This window comes from Neofelis nebulosa, chromosome 8, assembly GCF_028018385.1.
Source record: "Neofelis nebulosa isolate mNeoNeb1 chromosome 8, mNeoNeb1.pri, whole genome shotgun sequence".
Classification (NCBI taxonomy): domain Eukaryota; kingdom Metazoa; phylum Chordata; class Mammalia; order Carnivora; family Felidae; genus Neofelis; species Neofelis nebulosa.
In genome coordinates, this window is record NC_080789.1 from 116,400,996 (window position 1) to 116,420,058 (window position 19,063).

The 19,063-nt window shown below is 43.1% G+C and overlaps 1 long non-coding RNA gene across 2 annotated transcripts; it reads right to left on the bottom strand.

The window, feature by feature from the left end:
* Window positions 1-13,078: 13,078 nt before the first annotated feature.
* On the bottom strand, window positions 13,079-17,012 carry LOC131483453 (uncharacterized). 2 transcript variants are annotated; one of them, XR_009247690.1, is made up of 3 exons: window positions 16,825-17,012; window positions 16,500-16,599; window positions 13,079-13,139 (listed from the first exon to the last, which is right to left on the bottom strand). It is a non-coding gene; the product is annotated as an uncharacterized LOC131483453 (long non-coding RNA). The 2 variants fall into 2 exon arrangements; XR_009247689.1 differs by lacking the exon at window positions 13,079-13,139 and adding an exon at window positions 13,149-13,808.
* Between the last annotated feature and the right edge of the window lie 2,051 nt (window positions 17,013-19,063).

The window sequence follows — 19,063 nt, forward strand, 5'->3', positions numbered from 1 at the left end:
CACTGAACTGGAGTGAGGTGAGCTGCGTTCTAGTCTATCATTAGGAAACTCATTTAACCAGTCTCTTATGGAAAGTAAATGATAAGCTGGAACAATGCCTGCTTGCAAATTCGATGACTGTCCGAAAAATGACCAAATCTAGGATGCCACCATGTTCTACATAAATTGACAAAGTCCTGGGGAAGGGCTTAAAAACAAATAAATTGTCCTACTTGAAAGACAAGAAATGGACAAATTAGCTAGTTTTGGGAGAGTTGTTGGTGTTAGTATTAGTGATAATTAAAGAGGTGATGATACCTGAGAAAATCAAGGGTCCTGATAAGGAGTTTCAAATTAAAGAGTAGGATACAGAGCTCTGTCGTTAGCTCAGATCTATAGTAGAAAGGAGTCCTGCATATTCTTTACAAGGACATAAAAAAAAAAAAAAATTGCGTTTGGGAACTGCTTTCATAAGTGGTTCGGCCAGTGTGAAAAATTGTTCATTGGATGAGAAAAATTTTAGCAAAAGTTGAAATTTTCTGGTGTGAAACTACGGAGCAAAAATGTGTGATTCTCCATGGAAACGTGGTTTCAAAAGAAGCCAAGGATCTGCTCACACATTTCAGTGACATCACGGGGAGCAAAGCCACCGATGCTGCTCCTAAACCATCCACGGACTGGATGGAGAAGGTCAGAAGCCAGTACTCCCCACCGGAGGTAGAGCCCACACAAGGTGCATTTGCGCGAGGGGTGTGCTCCTGAGCTACAGTGGTTCATCCAAGAAAAGAAAGGTCCCTGGCCGGTGTTCAGGGGAGACCAAAGCTGGCATGGTAGAGGAAATCCCTTGCCAGGTCATTTTCTCCTCCAGGCAGAAGAAACCAGCGAGCTTTTGGCTATGGGCAAAGGACTCGCTTCATTGTGGCCACGTGGTTAAGTCTCATGTTGGGTCGGATGTCCTGTGCTACCCTATGAACTCCAGAACACTTAGGTGCAAGAATGCGAATGAGTGAAACATTGTCTAAGGTTCTAATTGAACTTCTTTTGTTGGAAAGACAAGAAAAGGCAAAGGAAGTCAGGGCTTTCGGGATCACACTACAGAATGTTAGTATATTACCCTCTTAAAGGGAATGAGGAGTCTGCATAGGGGGCCCACACAAGGTTGTTTATTGAAGCCCTTTGGTTTTATATACTAAAAAAAAAAAGGCTAATCACCATCTGTCAATAGAAAAGTGATTGAATATTCCACAGTATACCCATGACATAGGATACTATGCAACCATTTAAAAAATAATAATAAAGGGGCACCTGGGTGGCTCGGTCGGGGAAGTGTCCAACTTTGGCTCAGGTCATGATCTCACAGTTTGTGGCTTCAAGCCCCGCGTCGGACTCTGTGTGCTGACAGCTCGGAGCCTGGAACCTGCTTCCGATTCTGTGTCTCCCTCTCTCTCTGCCTGCCCACCTCACACTCTGTCTCACAAAAAAATAAATAATATTTAAACATTTTTAAATAATAGTGCTAATAAAGCCCAACCCTTGCATTGAACTAGAAAAATCTCTAAAATGTGTTTTTACATTAAAAAACAAGTTACCGATGAAAAGATACAGTGTGAGATGGCTTATATTTTTTTTTAATCCCACGATAAAAATGAAGATTTGGAAAACTTTTTTTATTTTTTTTAATGTTTTTTAATCTTTCTTTATTTTTGAGAGAGAGACAGAGTGTGAGCAGGGGAGGAGCAGAGAGAGGGAGATACAGAATCGGAAGCAGGCTCCAGGCTCTGAGCTGTCAGCACAGAGCCCGACACGGGGCTCGAACTCGTGAAAGATTTGGAAAATCTTAAGAGCAGGTGCTTCTGGGAGGGGGCTTGATTTAAGATGGGGGTCAGGGGAAATTTCAATTGCAGTGTGAAAATGTTTTTAGCTGAATATATTGTGTGTTACCCATGACAAAATGGTTGAGATCAGGGATTTGAGGCAAGATTCACTTTTTCAAAATTTCAGCTTCAATATTTAGTATCTGAGGCAAATTATTGAACCTCCCTGAGCCTGTTTCCTCATCTATAGAATGGGGGAAATGATAGTTCCTAATCACAGAGTGGGTTATAAGAAATAAATGACCATGTATCCAACCCCGAAAATTTTTCTTAGAAGACCAAACAAAGGATTTACATCCATGGATGTGGGGCGCCTGGGTGGCTCCGTCAGTTAAGCGTCCGACTTCGGCTCAGGTCATGATCTCGCGGTTCGTGGGTTCGAGCCCCGTGTTGGGCTCTGTGCTGACAGCTGGGAGCCTGGAGTCTGCTTCGGATTCTGCGTCTCCTTCTCTCTCTGTTCCTCCCCCGCTCGTGCTCTGTCTCTCTCTCTCTTTCAAAAATAAATAACAATTAAAAATTACTAAAAAATAATAATAATTTATTTTAATATCTGGTACATACCCACAACGAACCACCATCTTTTCAAGTTATCAGGTATAGCTGTTAGAGACCAAAGAATTCAGAATCAGCCCTTGACACAAGCTGAGTGATTTCAAGGAAATTTGGAGATGTCATATACAGTGAGATTATTTATCAAGCAAACTTCTGGCTATTGTCTTAAAAAGAAAGAAAAATAAAAAGGTTCATATCAAGAGCACTCTTCTTATACGTTCCTAAACTTTAGAATTTTTTTTTTTTTTTTTTCAAATCTCCAGGTATATCTTCGAGACTACCAGGGGCCGAGGGCCTACTTAAGTCAAGTGTTAAGGGCCAGGAGAGGCTTAAACTAACTACTTATTAACTAAATTGTTAAGAGGGGATAAGATCTCGCTTAAAGAGGTGGTACTTTTACTATTTGAGTGCAAAGAAGGAAATGCTGTAATATCTTCATCATATTTGCTGTCTGTGAAAACGGTAAGTGAGTATGTGTTTACTGATAGAACGAAGTTTTCTGAACGATGGCCGAGCGTCACTTCTTAAATATTTACCTCGTTCAGCCCCAGGGAGAATTTCCAATAACAAAAGATTTGCTGTTTGTTTTGTATTGAGTGTGTGCTATAATGAGTTTCCAAAGAGTAAGGGTCTTGAGGTCCATTTGACTAAACTTTTTCAGAAGAGTTCAATGTACACAAACCGTTCGTTAACGAGAGCAGAAATATCCCTGGAGGTAAAGTTTGGATTCCTGAAATGTGATCTGTATTATATTCGGAGCCAAAGCACAGTAGGAATACCTATCAGATTATAATAGAGAGATAAGATTTGAAATTCAATTATGGCAAGCACGTGAATGTCAACAGCTCATGGGGACACCCTTCACGAACGGATCAGGTGAATAAAATGGCAACGGCTTGGAATCGTGTTATTATCAGAACAGGAGATCTGAGGAATGTTTCACTCCGACCGAAAGTTTCTACGGAAGATTAATTACTGTGAATATAAGTAATTCCAGAGTTAACGTGTAAAGAAAACATGACCCTAGGATGGAGAACAGCTGGCAGTCCCCATCCCTACTTGCGTTCGTCAAGCACCCCTCTGGATAAGTGTAGCGGGCACTGAAGGGACACGGCCAGGAAATCGTCTCAAAGCATCCGTGCTTCGTGATGGAAAACAAGACAGACAGACATAATAGGTATATCGTGGCACATACATAAAAGATATCCGCTGGAAATACAGAGAGCCCTCCACTGACTTGACCATGGTGAGGGCTGCCAAAATTATAACAACTCTCGAGAGACTTAGAAGATTGCCGGAAACATAAAACAGACACATGAGAGAACTATTCTTATAATAATCAAATAACAATACATCAGAATCTCAGCATCTTGGAGGCAGAGGAGAAATTAGAAATGATAGGTTAACCCTTTAATACGTGAGTAAGTGAAGATACGAAAAACAGGAGGAAAAAAACCCAATATGTAATGACCGGCTACTAGAACGCAGAGGACGTATGGTGCGTGACCTCATATACCTGATGCCACGTGGTTCTCCTCACTGCTCTGTGAGGCACACACGTTATCCTCCATTTGCAATGAAGGGACAGAGGAACAGAGCTGAAGTGCGGTCACATAACCAAGAAGATGTGGCATCAAGGGGCACACCCAGGTCCCTTCGCCCGCCCCTGGTCTTCCCCCCAAACCATGCGGGGGTGGGTTAAGTACCAGGCCCACATACCCAGGAACAACATGCCATGCTTGCGCCCAGAGGAGAGGTGAATCTGGGAAGTCTTCCCAAGAGAGCTGGAATCCGAACTAGGATGTAAGAAAAAACATGAACCGCAAATCGTAGGAAGAATAAAGCTAGTAGTGGCAGGGGTAGCCTCTACCCTCAGTGCTTATCTGTCCCACCCAGGCAGAGGCAAAGTCCTCAAGGATTTTGAACACCCCTCCCCCCACTGTGGGTCTCATTCCCCACGGCATTTTCAGCGGAGGAGAAGGCCTGGATCACAGCACACTCAAGAAATACATGTTGAAGCAACAAATGCTGAGAGACCTGGCTATGACTGAGAGGGTCTGATGTGACTTCTCTGAGGATGAGTAGAAAAGATTTTTTCTAAATGAATAGCTAATAGGGTGCCTAGGTGGCTCGGTCGGTTGGGCATCCAACTTTGGCTCAGGTCATGATCTCACAGTTTGTGATTTCAAGCCCTGAACCCACCCCCCCCGCCCCTCCCCACTCACGCTCTCTCTCCCCATCCTCAAAAATAAATAAACATTGGGGTGCCTGGGTGGCTCAGTCGGTTGGGCATCCAACTTTGGCTCAGGTCATGATCTCACGGTCTGTGAGTTCGAGCCCCGCATCGGGCTCTGTGCTGAAGGCTCAGAGCCTGGAGCCTGCTTCGGATTCTGTGTCTCCCTCTCTCTCTGCCCCTGCCCTGCTCCTGCTCTGTCTCTCTCTGTCTCAAAAATAAATAAAAACATTAAAAAATTTAAAAAATAAATAAATAAATAAACATTAACAACAAACAAAGAAACAAACAGCTGGGAAACTGGAAATACCGAAATTTGACAGAGTTATCCAATTAACATGTCCCTTCTCCTGCTGTCCTCTTGTCCCACGCGGCTAGCCAGCCTCCAACCTTGGCTGGAAGAGTGTCTTCTGTTTTACTGAGTCTCTGTTGAGGAAAGGTCGCACCATCAGCCCAAAGGTTAAGGATGGTTCTTCCCTCCTACATCCCAAAAAGACTGAAGGAGTCCACACCAGAAAAAAAAATCGCTGACCCACTTAGTACCAACACACTTACCGGTTTTGAACCTCTGGCTGGCAACATTCCCAGGGGCGCAGGGCAGACAGAAAGGTCCCAGTCAATGGCTTATAATCAATTCGAGTTTTGGCGAACGCTGGATGGAGTCACATTAATAACTGCAGGACAGAAGGGTAGTTAAGGAAAAACTTAAAACTGAGGAGACAGTCTGTTCTGTGCAGGGCACTCCAGGTCACTAGAAAAACCTCGTTCACTAGACATAAAAGAGAAAAACATAAAAGAAGCCCCCCTCCCACACTCCTAAAAAGTGTCTGGCCTTTGTGTTGGAGTCCGGCCCCCATCCTGGTTCTTTTTTCTCACAGATTAGGGGAGAATCATCTTCAAGAGCAGTTAGGGCTCATGAGACTCTGAGAACCCATCATCGCATCGCTGGTGGGATCAGCCTCAAATGAGCCCGCTTCAAGAGAAGAGATTTCCTTAAAACTCCAGAGATAAAATACAATCTTTATCTCCATCCAATCTTTACACCATCTTCCCGGACATTCTTCAGGCTTCTCCAAGCTTTCGCCCTCAGAAAGCTCTTTCCCCCCTTCGTTTCATACTGTACTCAAAATATCATCACCTGTCACATATAAAGACAGCTCTGTCCTGAATCTGGGGGCAGTGCTGGGGGTAGTGATAGATGACTTTACTGTCACTGTGTTGACAATATGAGCACTTCCTTCCAGTTTGGCACATCAAAGTCTCAAGAACGGGTCAAAAGTAAACAAAAGTGAACTTAAATGGGCCAAATACTCCGATGAGTGAAAATGGTCTCACGTCTGGGAGCCAGGAGACCTGCCGCTTAGAAGTTGGACAGATCACACCCCTCTTGGAGCCTCAGTTTACCTCTCTGTAACATGGGAGTGATATCTCCCAGGATTGACCCGAACATTAAATGACAGAGCATCTAGCCCAGTGTCTGCTCCCTGCAGGCCTCCAGGCTGTTTGCCAACTCACCCCAGCACCCACTCAAATATTAACGGGCGCCACCAAGGCCATCCCCTGGGAGCAGAGACACTGGATGGTTAACAAGCTTAAAAAGTTTAAGGAGTGGGGTGCCCGGGGGGCTCAGTAGGTTACGTGTCCAACTCCTGATATCAGCTCAGGTCATGATCTCGTGGTTGGTGAGATTGAACCCTGCATCAGGCTCTGTGCTAACAGCGTGGAGACTGCTTGGGATTCTCTCTCCCCCTCACTCTCCCTCTGCCCTTCCTCCCACTCTTTCCCCCACTCTATCTCACCCTCTCTCTTTCTCTCTCAAATAAATAAACTTTAAAGAAAGTTACACTTTTATCTCTTACCACCTTGGATCTTTTCATTTTTTAAATTTTTCTATTAATCTCTGCAGCCAGTCAGACAGGAGTTTTCATAAAAAGTCAATTTTCTCGAACCTTAAGGTTCGAGAGAATTTAAGTTCTCAGCTCGAAAGATATTTACTTAAATATCATCAAAGCTAGTGGGGTGCCTGGGTGGCTCAGTCGGTGAAGCATCCGACTTCAGCTCAGGTCATGATCTCACAGTTCATGGGTTTGAGTTGGAGCCTGGAGCCTGCTTTGGATTCTTGGTCTCCCTCTCTTTCTGCCCCTCTCCCCTGCTTGCTCTCTCTGTCTCTCTCTCTCTCAAAAATAAATAATTAAAACATTTTTTTAAAAAGTTCCAAAGTGAGAGACAAGCAGGGGTCCAAACCCAGCCTTGTTTCCTTGCCAAGCTGTGGTCATTGCCTACATCAGTCAACAGGGATGCCTTTTTCCCAATAGTCCACCCCGAGAGGGGCACCTGGGTGGCTCAGTCGGTTGAGCGTCCAACTTCAGCTCAGGTCAAGATCTCACGGTTCGTGGATTCAAGCCCCACGTTGGGCTCTGTGCTGACAGTTCAGAGCCTGGAGCCTGCTTCGGATTCTGTGTTTCCCTCTCTCTCTGCCCACTTGCACTCTGTCTCTCTTTCAAAAACAAATAAAACATTTAAAAAATTAAAAATAAAATAAAATACCAATCACAAAAGCGATTACACATTTTATGAATGACCAAAGCCACGAAGACATTCCCTTCAGTTTCTTTAGTCTTACAAGCAAAGTAAATTATAAAGTGAACATTTTCTAGGGCATAAGCCAACGAATATGGAAAAGATTCATAGAACACTGCCAGTCATCATTTATTTAAATTTTGGATTTTGCCTTTTCTCTTTGTTTTCTGAAATTAAAAAGGTTTAGTTGTGTCATTTTCAACAATTCGGGGAAAAAAAAATAGAGAAAAAAAATGGCAATTACCAATGGACTCGACCACTGGTTCTAAGAAATGTTACCTCTAACTGAATCTTTGTTCCAGTTATTTTTCTGTTGTAATGAGGTAAATTACAAGATCACTTGCACCACTAGGACTAAATACCCCTTGGACCAAAAAAAAAAAAATTTTTTTTAATATTTTGATAGATTCAGTTTGCTAACATTTTATTTCAGATCATTGCATTCATGTTCGTATGTGGCCAACGATTTCACTTTATTTTATCTCCCTTGCTCAGCGTTGTTATCAAGATCATACATATAAAGTGCTGTGGGGAGTTGTTCTGGTTCCATTCTTCGGAAACATTTATACAAAGTAGTGCTTATCTGTTCTTTGAAGATTTTGTAATCTTCGCTGTGTCTGGCTTGTTTTCTAAAGAGGGGACGGGGCCAGGGGAAAGCCATAGATGATTAACTTGATTCACTTCTTTTGTGGTATATTTATTCAGTCTTTTTGGTTTCGTTACATTTTTGTAATTGACATTTTCCTACGAAATTGTCCAATTTCTCTGGAAGTTTCCCAACATATTGTCAGGAACTTATCCACAATATTTATTCTCAGATAGGTTCTTAAATCTCCATCTGTAGCTACGTCATGTCTCTTTCATGCCTCCTCCTGTCTTGGGTCATTTTCACCAGAAGTGTTTATCACTCTTTTCAAGGAACTAGTTTTTAGTTTAGTTGATTTTCTGTGTTATTACTTTGTTTTCTAGCTCATTAATTGCTAACCTTATCTTTATGATTTCCTTCCTTCTGCATTCTTTCTGCTTGCTTTTTTTTATTAATTTTTTTTTTTTTTTTTTTTTTTTTTTACTGTATTCTGTTGAGCACTTAGCTCATGAGTTTTAGTCTTTCTCATTTTCTAATGGATGCAACTAAGGTTATAAATATTCATTTAAAGTCCCAGTTAGGCTGCACTCCACAGGGGCTTTTTCCTGTTCAACTTTCTTTTTAATTTGTTAACTTTTACTTAATTTTTGATTTTTATTAGAGAGAACTCCAAACATCTCCAGGAGCAAACATTGCTTCACGTTGAATCATTCTAAAAAGTTCCTAGCTCAACATGCAAACGGCCTTTGGGTAATAGTGTTCCCTGGTTATTTTTATGCTAGAAATTCATGCGCATGTCTTATTTCTTCTCGAAGACAAAAACCACACGCTAAATAACCTTGGGTCGTACACAGTAAGTGCTCAACCAAATCCGGATGAATGAAGCTTTAATTCCATACGACCCTAGGAAAAGCAGTTTATTTTACCAAAACACAACCTTAGCCACATGGCCTGGTAAAAAGAATTTTTAAATTACAAGTTTATCACTCTGCTTCAGCACTTTTATCACAGTGCCCGCATCTGGCCTTCCACAAAAGTTCAGGGTAGTTGAACAAACACCACTTGCCCAGGGATGGCCCGTCCTCGACGCCCATCCAGCGTCAGTTCCAAAGGGTCGTGTGTGCCCTCCCCGCGCCTCTTGTCTACACAGTCCAGGCCGCATCACCCGCACTGCTGAGCCCAAGAAAAGCACCACTGAGCCTTCCCAGGAAAAAGAACTTGTCGCCACACGAAAGTAAAGATTCCAGAGCCTTGAGACTCCACCACCGGCTCAAATGTTTCTAAGAATAGCGCGAACTGTGGAAAAAAAAAAAAAAATACTGGCACCAGACCCTGGTCTTTAATTGTCTCCAGGCTTGAAAATAGAAACAAGCTGAAACGGAAGTGCCCCTGGAAACGCTCCGCAGGCCTCCCTCCGTGCCGGGGGCGGGATGCAGAACGTTGAGCTGGCTCCTGGTGACGCTGGCTCCAGGGGCAAACCCTGCGCGGTGACGTCACCGCGGCGCATGCGCTGCCAGGACGCGATGGGCCATCCCGGGGCTGGAGGCCTGGAGCTCCGCGGGGGCTCCCAGGGCCCTGGGGTCGGCTTCCGGCTCCTCAGAGGTTCTCCCTGGGCCTCTGCGGGGGAGGGCCCAGGGCCCGGGAGGGTTTCCCCTCCCACGAGGGAAACTTGTTTGCCAAATGCCTTTCTTTGCATCTATTTTCATAATGTTAAATTTAGCCTATTGGTTCCTCAATCAGATTTTGCAAATAGTGCCCTCTCTTCAAAACACAAGGTCAGCCTTGCGACCAGGGAGGCCTCTCAGCCTAGTGGTGGTTGTCCGGCTGGACGCCCCCCATTCACAGGCTGGCCGGCTAGCCCCCGACAGGTGACCAGGAGGAAAGATGCCACTCTTTATGGTTCCAGCAGGCACACAATTGTGGGGATTTTTATAATGAAGAGGCAACGCTAATCTGAATAGGTTTCTTGCCAGAAACAAATTCTCAGACGTTGGGGGTTGCTTCTGAATAGAAAGTGCTGCATGCAAAAAGTTCAAAGAAGCTGAGTCTCCACACGTCCAAACATCGCTTAACGATCATTCAGGGGCGCCTGGGTGGCTCAGTTGGCTGAGGGTCAGACTCCTAATTTCCGCCCAGGTCATGATCTCACAGGTTTGCGGGTTCGAGCCCTGCATGGGGTTCTGTGCTGACAGCGCAGAGCCTGCTTGGGAGCCTGTCTCCCTCTTTCTCTGCCCCTCCCCCCACTTGCTCAATAGCTCTCTCTCTCTCTCAAAACAAATAAGTTTTCTTCAAAATCAATCATTTAGTGAAAAGAGGGTTTTCCCCCTGCAAAATCTCTAGCATTTCCAAAATTACTCTTAGTTGGAAACAAAATAAACAAACAAGCTTCTTTCGCCCCAATTCCCAGACAAGCACACTGTATTTAAAATAAAAAAATAAAAAAAAAGGTGTTGGCCGTGAGTTTCCAGAAACCCAGTGCCCATTCCTGGTGGGATTATTTCAGCTCTACTCCCTCCAAAGTGGTTGTTTACACAGTAAGAAGAAAAAGAAAAAGAAAATCGAAATATTTTCTTCCACGTGCATAATATTCTGTAATGTCTTGAAGTCAATGGCGTGCCTCACAAGGTGAGAGAGGTGTGGTATGCAAGCCAAATAATGGAACTTAATGACAATATGGTTGTCAACTGCCAAACTACAACAGCATGTCCCTTCCAACCTAAACTCTAGTTTTAGAAACACAGAGAACCAAAACAAACAAACAAACAAAAAACCTAGCACCAGAGAGAGGCAGATACAAATGGGCACAGCCCACCCAGAAGGACCATTGAAACTCTGGGTCTCCCAGGGACCCTGTCTTTGGGCACAACCATCGGCACATGCAGAAATTCATCATTCCTACCCAACCTCCAACACGATTCTCACTGTAAGACTTATCTGCCCAAACCACGTTACTAAAGCCCGAGCAGAGGCTTGTCCTTGCCACAAATCAAACGTCACTTACACTTGCCACGTGCTAGGCTGTTCCGAACTCGGAGATCTTAAGAGCATTTAGCTGTGCATAGGGGCGGTTCCATAAACATTTGTTAAATTGAATGGAATCGCTGTTCTCGGCTAATCTGCCTTGCTTGCCTGTTTCTTAATACCAAATTGAACCCTGGTAACCACCAACCATCTCTTGGACCTTCTATTGTCCACATTTGCCATCAAGGTTTATATCCTAAGACACCAGCTCCATTTGCCTTCTAGACCCTGAACTTGCCTAGGATTTCCACTCGGACACCTGAGAATGACCTCTGCTGTGACTCAAGACTCACCTGTCTCCACCATCTGGCATCTCTTGGTCTAGCCACAGCTACAAATATCCAGCTATGACATTGAGAAGTGAGATCAAGGAGGGCAAGGATGACAAAGCAAGAGGAGGAACTAACACTTGTTTCTCCCCTTGTTCGGTGCGTGGCTCTGTGCCCAGCCGTTGCATATGTTACCGCTTTTAATTCTGTTCTCAAGAACACCAGGGAAGAAGGAGATGATACATCCACTGTCTGAGACTTTGGGTCAGGAAATAACTCATACACCAAGATCCCAAGTGTTTTTCCAAATGGAAACACTGAGCCCTTCCCTTCAATTACTGAGTTTTAATTGCAGGTCTGAGAATTGATGACCATCCATAATGAAATTTTTACCCATCCACAACACAATGAGAAAAATAAAGGCAATGAAATATGTTTCCCATAGGCTGAAATATTCTGTTTGAAGGACCATCCTTTGCTCTGAGATCATAGAGGAACCATTTCTTTCGATGAAGTAAAGTCATTCCTTGTAGCCAAAATTACATAGAGCCAAAAATAGCCTTCGAAATTCCTTAAGAAGGTACAAAATGAAGTTCAATTTACTATTTATTAGCAAGGCCAATCACAGCCTATTTTTCCTCAGCATAGAAAAGATTCTTAGCACTACGGTAGAGTATATCCGATGAAATACTTGGCTTTCCTTGAAACATCATGTTGTTTTTAAAAACAAACAAACCTCTTCATGGCCAGAACGACACTTTGCTGAGGAACTCAGGACTACCCATGAAGGGGAACAGGAGATCTGCTGCTTTATTTTTCTTACATCAGTTACCACCTTCCAGATAAAATATTTTATCTGTTTATTTTTGTACACGACACATAAGCTTTATGTGTTTTGTTTTATGTGCTTTGTTTTATGTGCTTTGTTTATGGCTATTTACCAGCATATGGTGGATACTCAATACATATTTGTCGAATGAATACCATTCACTCCAATTATCATATTCGTATAATCATGAATATGATTAGTGGAGTGCCTGGGTGGCTCAGTTAAGTGTCCGACTCTTGGTTTCAGCTCAGGTCATGATCTCACCTTTCATGAGATTGATCCCAGAGTTGGGCTCCACGCTGAGGGCACAATTCTCTCTCTCTCCCCTCTCTCTCTGCCCCTCTCCTGCTTGCATTCTCCATCTCTCTCTCTCAAAATAAATAAATAAGTAAACATTTAAGAAAGACAACATAAGAAAAAATAAAAATCCTTAGCAAACTGGGAATATAAAGGGAACTCCTTCAATCCGACAAAGGAGTTCTGTAGCTGACATAACAGTAGTGAAATAGTGAATTCCTTTCCCCTACGATTAAGCATGCAAGAATATCCACTCTCACCATTTTGGCTTGACATTGCCCCGGAGGTCCTAGCTAGTGAAATAAGGGAAAAAATTAAAAAGCATACACATTAGCAAAGACAAAGCTAAACTGTTTTTAGTCAAAGATGACGTGATCGTCCACGTCAAAAATCCAAAGGAATCTACAATTGATTAGCACCGGTGAGTGAACTTAGCAAGGTGGTGCGGTATAAAGTCAACACCCCCAAAATCCATGTTACTTCTAAATGACAATAAAAACAATGGAAAAAATAAAAGTCTAAAATGCCACTTACATCCCCAAGAAGGTTAAACATGGAATTACCATACGATCCAGTAATCTAAACAAAAGAATTGAACACGGGGACTCAAACAGATATTCAACACCAAAGTCCACGCGGCATCATCCACAGTCGACAAAAGACGGAAACAAGCTGAATTTCCATTGACAGATGAGTACATAAACAAGGTGTGATATACACGTACAATGGAATGTTTTTCAGCCTTAGCAAGGAGTGCAATTTTGACCCCTGCTACCACACGGATGGACACTGAAGACATCACGCTAAGTGAAATGAAACACACACAGGGATAAATACTGTATGATTCTACTTACCTCAGGCACCTGGAGTGGTCACTTCTAAGAATAGAGCCAGAAAGTAGAAATGTGGTTGCCAGAGGCTAAGGGAAAGGAATGGGCAGTTATTTCTTAATGGGTACAGACTTCCAGCTCAAAAAAAAGGGGTGCAGGTAGGTGATGGTAGCACAACAATGTGAATGTATTTAATGCCACTGAAGGGGACATTTTAAAATGGTTCCAATGATAAATTTTGTGTTATGTCTTTCTTATCACAATAAAAAAATATCGTTTACAATATCATCAAATACCTGGGAATAAAATTAATGACAGATGTGCAAGTCTTCTATACTGAATTTTATAAAACATGCAAACATTGCTAAGGGAATTCTTTAAACGAGATTCTTTTTTTTTTTTTTTTTACACTTTTTAACGTTTTTTATTTATTTTTGAGAGACACAGAGAAACAGAGCATGAGTGGAGGAGAGACAAAGAGAGAGGGAGACACAGAATCTGAAGCAGGCTCCAGGCTCTGAACTGTCAGCACAGAGCCCGATGCGGGGCTCGAACCCACGAACCGCAAGATCATGACCTGAGCCGAAGTCGGACGCTTAACCCGACTGAGGCACCAGGTGCTCTACTAAGGGAATTTTTTAAAGGCCTAAGTAAATGGAAAGAATTACCTCATTTGTGAATAGACACACTCAATATTATTAGGATGTCAAGTCTGCCTGAGTTGATCTGTGGGTCCAATGCAATTTCTGTGACAATTCCTGCAGGATTTTTTTTTAATAAACAAATGGATTATAAAATTTATGTGACCTAAAAGCAATCTAAATATCCAAAACGATCTTGGAAAAGAAGGAAGAGGAGGACGAGGAAAAGGAAGAAGATGGGTAGGCAGCAGAGAAGGATTTTGTACTACCATTATTTCAAGACATGCTATAAAATTATAGTAATTAAAACTGTGTGGTATTGGCATAGGAACAGACAAATAGATCAACGGAACAGAATAACAAGCCCCCAAATAGACCCATACGTATACGATCATTTGATTTTCAACAAAGGCACCAGTGAAGTCAATAGGGGAAAGAAAACTCATTGATCTAGTGTGGGAGCAGCTGTGGATATCACCTGGATGTCCTGTTACTTCACACTGTGCACGCACACACACACACACACACACACACACACACACACAAGAATAATTCTCAGTGGAGATGGGTCTAATACCTAAATGTGAAGGCTAAACTATAAAACATTTGGAGGAACTCACAGAATGGCATCTTTGGGGGGCACCTGGGTGATAGTTACAGGAATCTATACACGTGTAACAGCTACGAACTGTATACATAGAAAAAAGTGAACACAACTGCATGTAAATTTAAAATTACTTACCTGGAGTGAAAGAAGCCAGACATGCAAAAGAAAGCATTCCTTTTATCTAAAGTCAAAAAACAGACCAAACTAATCTATCGTCAAAGAAATCAAAATCGTAGTTAAATTGGGGTGATGACATTAAATAGAAACGGGAATTGTCTAAGGGGCCAGAAAAGCTTTCAATCTTGATCTGTTATGGGGGCCATGTGGCTGTGGACATACATATAATATCATTGAGCTTTAGGCCTGAGATGTGTTCACTTCACTGAGTTTAAATTTACCTCAGTAGGGGTCCCTGGGTGGCTCAGTCGGTTAAGCATCTGACTTTGGCTCGGGTCATGATCTCGTGGTTCATGAGTTCAAGCCCCACATCAGGCTCTGTGCTGACAGTTCAGAGCCTGGAGCCTGCTTCAGATTCTGTCTCCGTCTCTCTCTGCCCCTTCCCCACTCATGCTCTGTCTCTCTCTCAAATATAAATAAAACATTAAAAAATTTTTTAAATAAATAAATAAATTTACCTCAGTAAAGTGTTATAAAAAATATTTATTATTGGTGGTCGCATGATTCTAAAGAGAATTCTCCCTTCGTTTTCCCACAACTGAATTTAAATCAATAAATACATTTAAATGCCTAAAATTCCCAGATTTAAGGTCCCTCCCTGACAGGCTATTAGGCACCTAAAGAAGATTCTTAATTCTGTCAGATGTTAAGTGCAGAAGCCAGATCTGTAAGCTCTGCACTTATTACTAAAAACAGCCTTGGGGGCCAGGGAACCTGGGCTTTCACTGACCTCTTTACAGACTTTTCCCTCACCTTAGCTGAAATAGTATTTACCAAAATCAAAGTGTAGGTAATCCAACAGGAATGTGTTTCCTTTTGGGGTTACAGGCCCAAGAAAAAATGCTAAGCCAAATGTTTACTGCTAAGCTGACAAACAAAAAACGAAAAGAAACAAAAAACTCAAATCTCCAGGAAAAGGCATATGAATTACTTGTTTAGTTCTACAAAACGAAACAAAACAAGAAAATGTGTTAACTCTTGATTAAGAAAGAAATCAAAAGAATACTTCATTGTTAGTATGAAAACAATCTAGAAAATGGTACAGTAAGAAAGCATTAGCCATCAAGTTAGCTATTAAACAGCTTCCTTTCCCGGTCCCCACTCAGCTCCAGAGGAGAGGTCATTAACTTAAGGGGCTAAGTTCACATTAATTAAGCTTAACTGCCCTTGACCAGTTGGATAGTTAATCTGTAAAACATGCAGCTGCTTTTGGGTATATAGATACATTGATCGAGAGAGAGAGAGAGAGAGAGAGAGAGAGAGATCTAAGCTATTATCTATTTATAGATACATATCTACATGCACATACATAATTATGGACAGTTCTTTCTTTAATGTTTCTGTTGCTTCAACCAGACTGCATGACCAGCATGCGTCATTAGTGGACAAATACATAATGATGAAGCGTTTCCTTTCCCATGTGCAGTGTTTTTCATGTTGCAGAAAATTGAAATAAAACCAGAGCATCAGCCTTGTAAATGGAAGCGCTCCCCATGAGCGGGGGCGGACTTTCCCACGGCGGAAGCTCAGTGTCTGGAATCCCTAACCCTACGCTGCCAAGCAAGCTCAAGTTGAGAGCCCCGCGCCGACCACGAGAGAGCCTGACAAAGGAATAGCGACCGTTAATCGCTGTTCCGTGTCCACTCCGACCTCCCAGTTCGCTTCATGATTCCTCCTCCGGCCACCTGCCGCCAAGCACTGGGACCAGATCACTCTGGCAACTGGTGAATGCCCTCTGCCCGATAAGAGGACTGTTTTTCCCCTGCGCTCTCTCTACGGGGCTGCTTCACAAACAGCGGGCGGCTGGGAATGGGCCTGCTTGCAGCGCTGGGCTGGCCGGATCCGCTGGGTCCCCCTCGCCCCTACACCCACAGGGCTCAGGAATAGGTCGCTAAGGCCTTGGCATTGCTCACACTGAAGATGCGGCCCCGGGACGAGCTGGGGCACAGATCGAGCTGGGGCACAGATCGTGCCACCTGTCTGAGTCACAGTGAGGACGGGGCTGCTTCCGTTTAATAACTTACCTTCCCACAGGCCTGCGACAATGTCCCAGAGATGGTGGGGCTTTTCTCCCTCGGGCCCAGTAACTATCTTCACTCCGGCTGTCTGGGCAGGCACGTCCACCTACAAGAGAATGACAGGTGTGTTTCGGGTTTGGGTTTGGGTTGTGAAGTTAAAGGGGAGGAGAAAAGAGGAGAAAGAAGTCACATCCGTGTATGTGACCTGAATGGGCAAGTGCGAAGTTGGGGGAAGACTGGAGGAGGCCATCAGCAGTGCCCCCTCCCCCGCCCACATGCCCCCCCAGAGGGACCGGAGATTGGGAGATCCCACCAACCATGCCCCACTCACTTGGCTGCGTGAATGAGTGCAACTGAAGGGGCACGGGAGCTGGGGAGACTGCTGAGTTCTTGTGGCCTAACTGGTCTCAGAGGCTGTCACAGTCGCCACGGTGACTGACGGTCACAAAGTCCCAGGCAGGCTAACGGCAGAGTCCACACGCACCCATTTTACTTCCATCTTCTACAGAACACTGAGCCGTAGAGAAGAGCTTTCCTAGCGGCTTCCTCCACCCATCTTGTCTTTCTCTTCCTGTAAGATGGCTTCCCCCGTGGCACCGCCCCATACTCCGACGGTTCTGCTACAGCGTGAGCCCGTGCTCAACAAAGAAACACTGGGATTTGGACGTCTGTTCGCTGCCTGCACGTGTAGAGTCAGATGAACAGATTTTCCTGGAGTCAATGATGTGGACACTGAATCTGGAAGCTAAAGGAAACACTCTTTTCCGGGGCTTGTCCAGTCCCGACAGTAGACAGGGGTCTCCTAGTTTACATGAGGAGAACAGATACATAGGTGCAGACTCCCCCAGGGACCAGGCTGGCTCCCTCCTCGCCGTCTGCCCAGCCTGAGAGGACAGGGCTTATTGGGAGATGTTCCGTGTTCGCTTGAACCATAACTTGTCCTCCCCAGGCCTTGGGACCTTTGAGCTGACCCCTCCCTAACACTTACAGTCACCTCCCAGGGGGAGCAGAAAACAGGCATTTGGGTGCAGAGTCTAGAGGCACACACACCACAGCCAAAAATAATTTACCCAGAATGGCCAGGGGCACATCTGTTCTCAATTAAAAATATATCTGCAAGCCAGAGATCTTGATTTCAAACAGACCCAATGGTACAAAAAAGAACTTTTAGCACATAAGATCTAGTACATAATAATATGGGATATAAGGTTTTGTTAGAACAAATAAGTGTTAACTACATATATTACATATTACACACATATTTTATATATAATATATATGCTATGTGTATGTGTGTGTGTGTGTATATATATATACATACATATGTGTATATATATATATGTGTGTGTGTGTATATATATATGTGTGTGTGTGTGTATATATATATATATATATATATACTAGAAAACGTTTTTGTATCATACAAATACACTGAAGCAGGTAATAAGTACTTACTGTCATTTTGTGTCGATCATAAAATTCTACACGTACCTGAAAATTAAAAAAAATTTCATAACATTACACTCTGTTAAAGACTAAACCTAATTCAAACTTTATCCAATCTAACCACACCAAAAAAAATACAAATTTGCATTGCACATTTCTTTACGAGATCTTCAAAGCCGTCATTATAAAAATCATAGTTAATCAAAATTCCTGTTGGTCTACAGAGCAGCATGGCAAAATGACATAGGAAGATCTGCTGTAATTTCATCCAACAAAACCAGAGGAAAGAGCGATGGAATGAGAATTTGGAAAGATCCTGCAATATTATCTATTCTTTCTACAGGTTTTCCTTTAAATTCTTTCAAATTCTCTTCAAGCTTGTACATCTGGACTTTTTCTAAACGGTAAGTCAGTCTCGTTTCTTAGCATTTATGAGATATTCACAACATGAAAGAGGGGCGTATTTGATCCATTTTCTCCTGTCTGTGTTATGTAAATTTGTTTCCATGACAACACCAGCTGCTCAGTCATATCATCACCCCCAACAATGCCATGACCCACAGCAAGCCATCATTCAATGTTTAAGTAGATGACCATTTACAAAGAAATCTTTTGGGGACTATTCTGCTGTTTGGATGTGTCTAGTATTTATATTGCCGGAGAAATGGTTTTCTCTGTATTTGGTAGTTTAGTGGCAGAGGGCCATCAGGGGGCTCTGGGCCCTGGAAATCGTTCCTAATGTCTTAACATGGTCAGTTCAGTCGAGCTGGCTTCCTAGGGGTCGTTCCGACCACAGTGTGACTCTCCCAGCCCCCAGTGTCCGCGCGAATACACACAGACAGACACATTCATCACAGGGAAACATTCTTGAGGCTCTGTGGCAACTAAAGCTTCATTTGTTAAAGGTTAATCCAAGGCTGAAGCAAAAATACTCAATAAGGGGGTTATTAAATTTTCTTATTAAATGTAATCAGGGAGCTTTGTTGTCTGAATGTCAGGTTAAAGCCATGACTGGGAAACTTTCTTCTGAAGACAAAAAAGCACAGTGTTATGACTATAATCATATATCAACATACTCTGTCACTTGCACTTGAGAGTTCTTTAATCTTAATGAAAAGTATCAA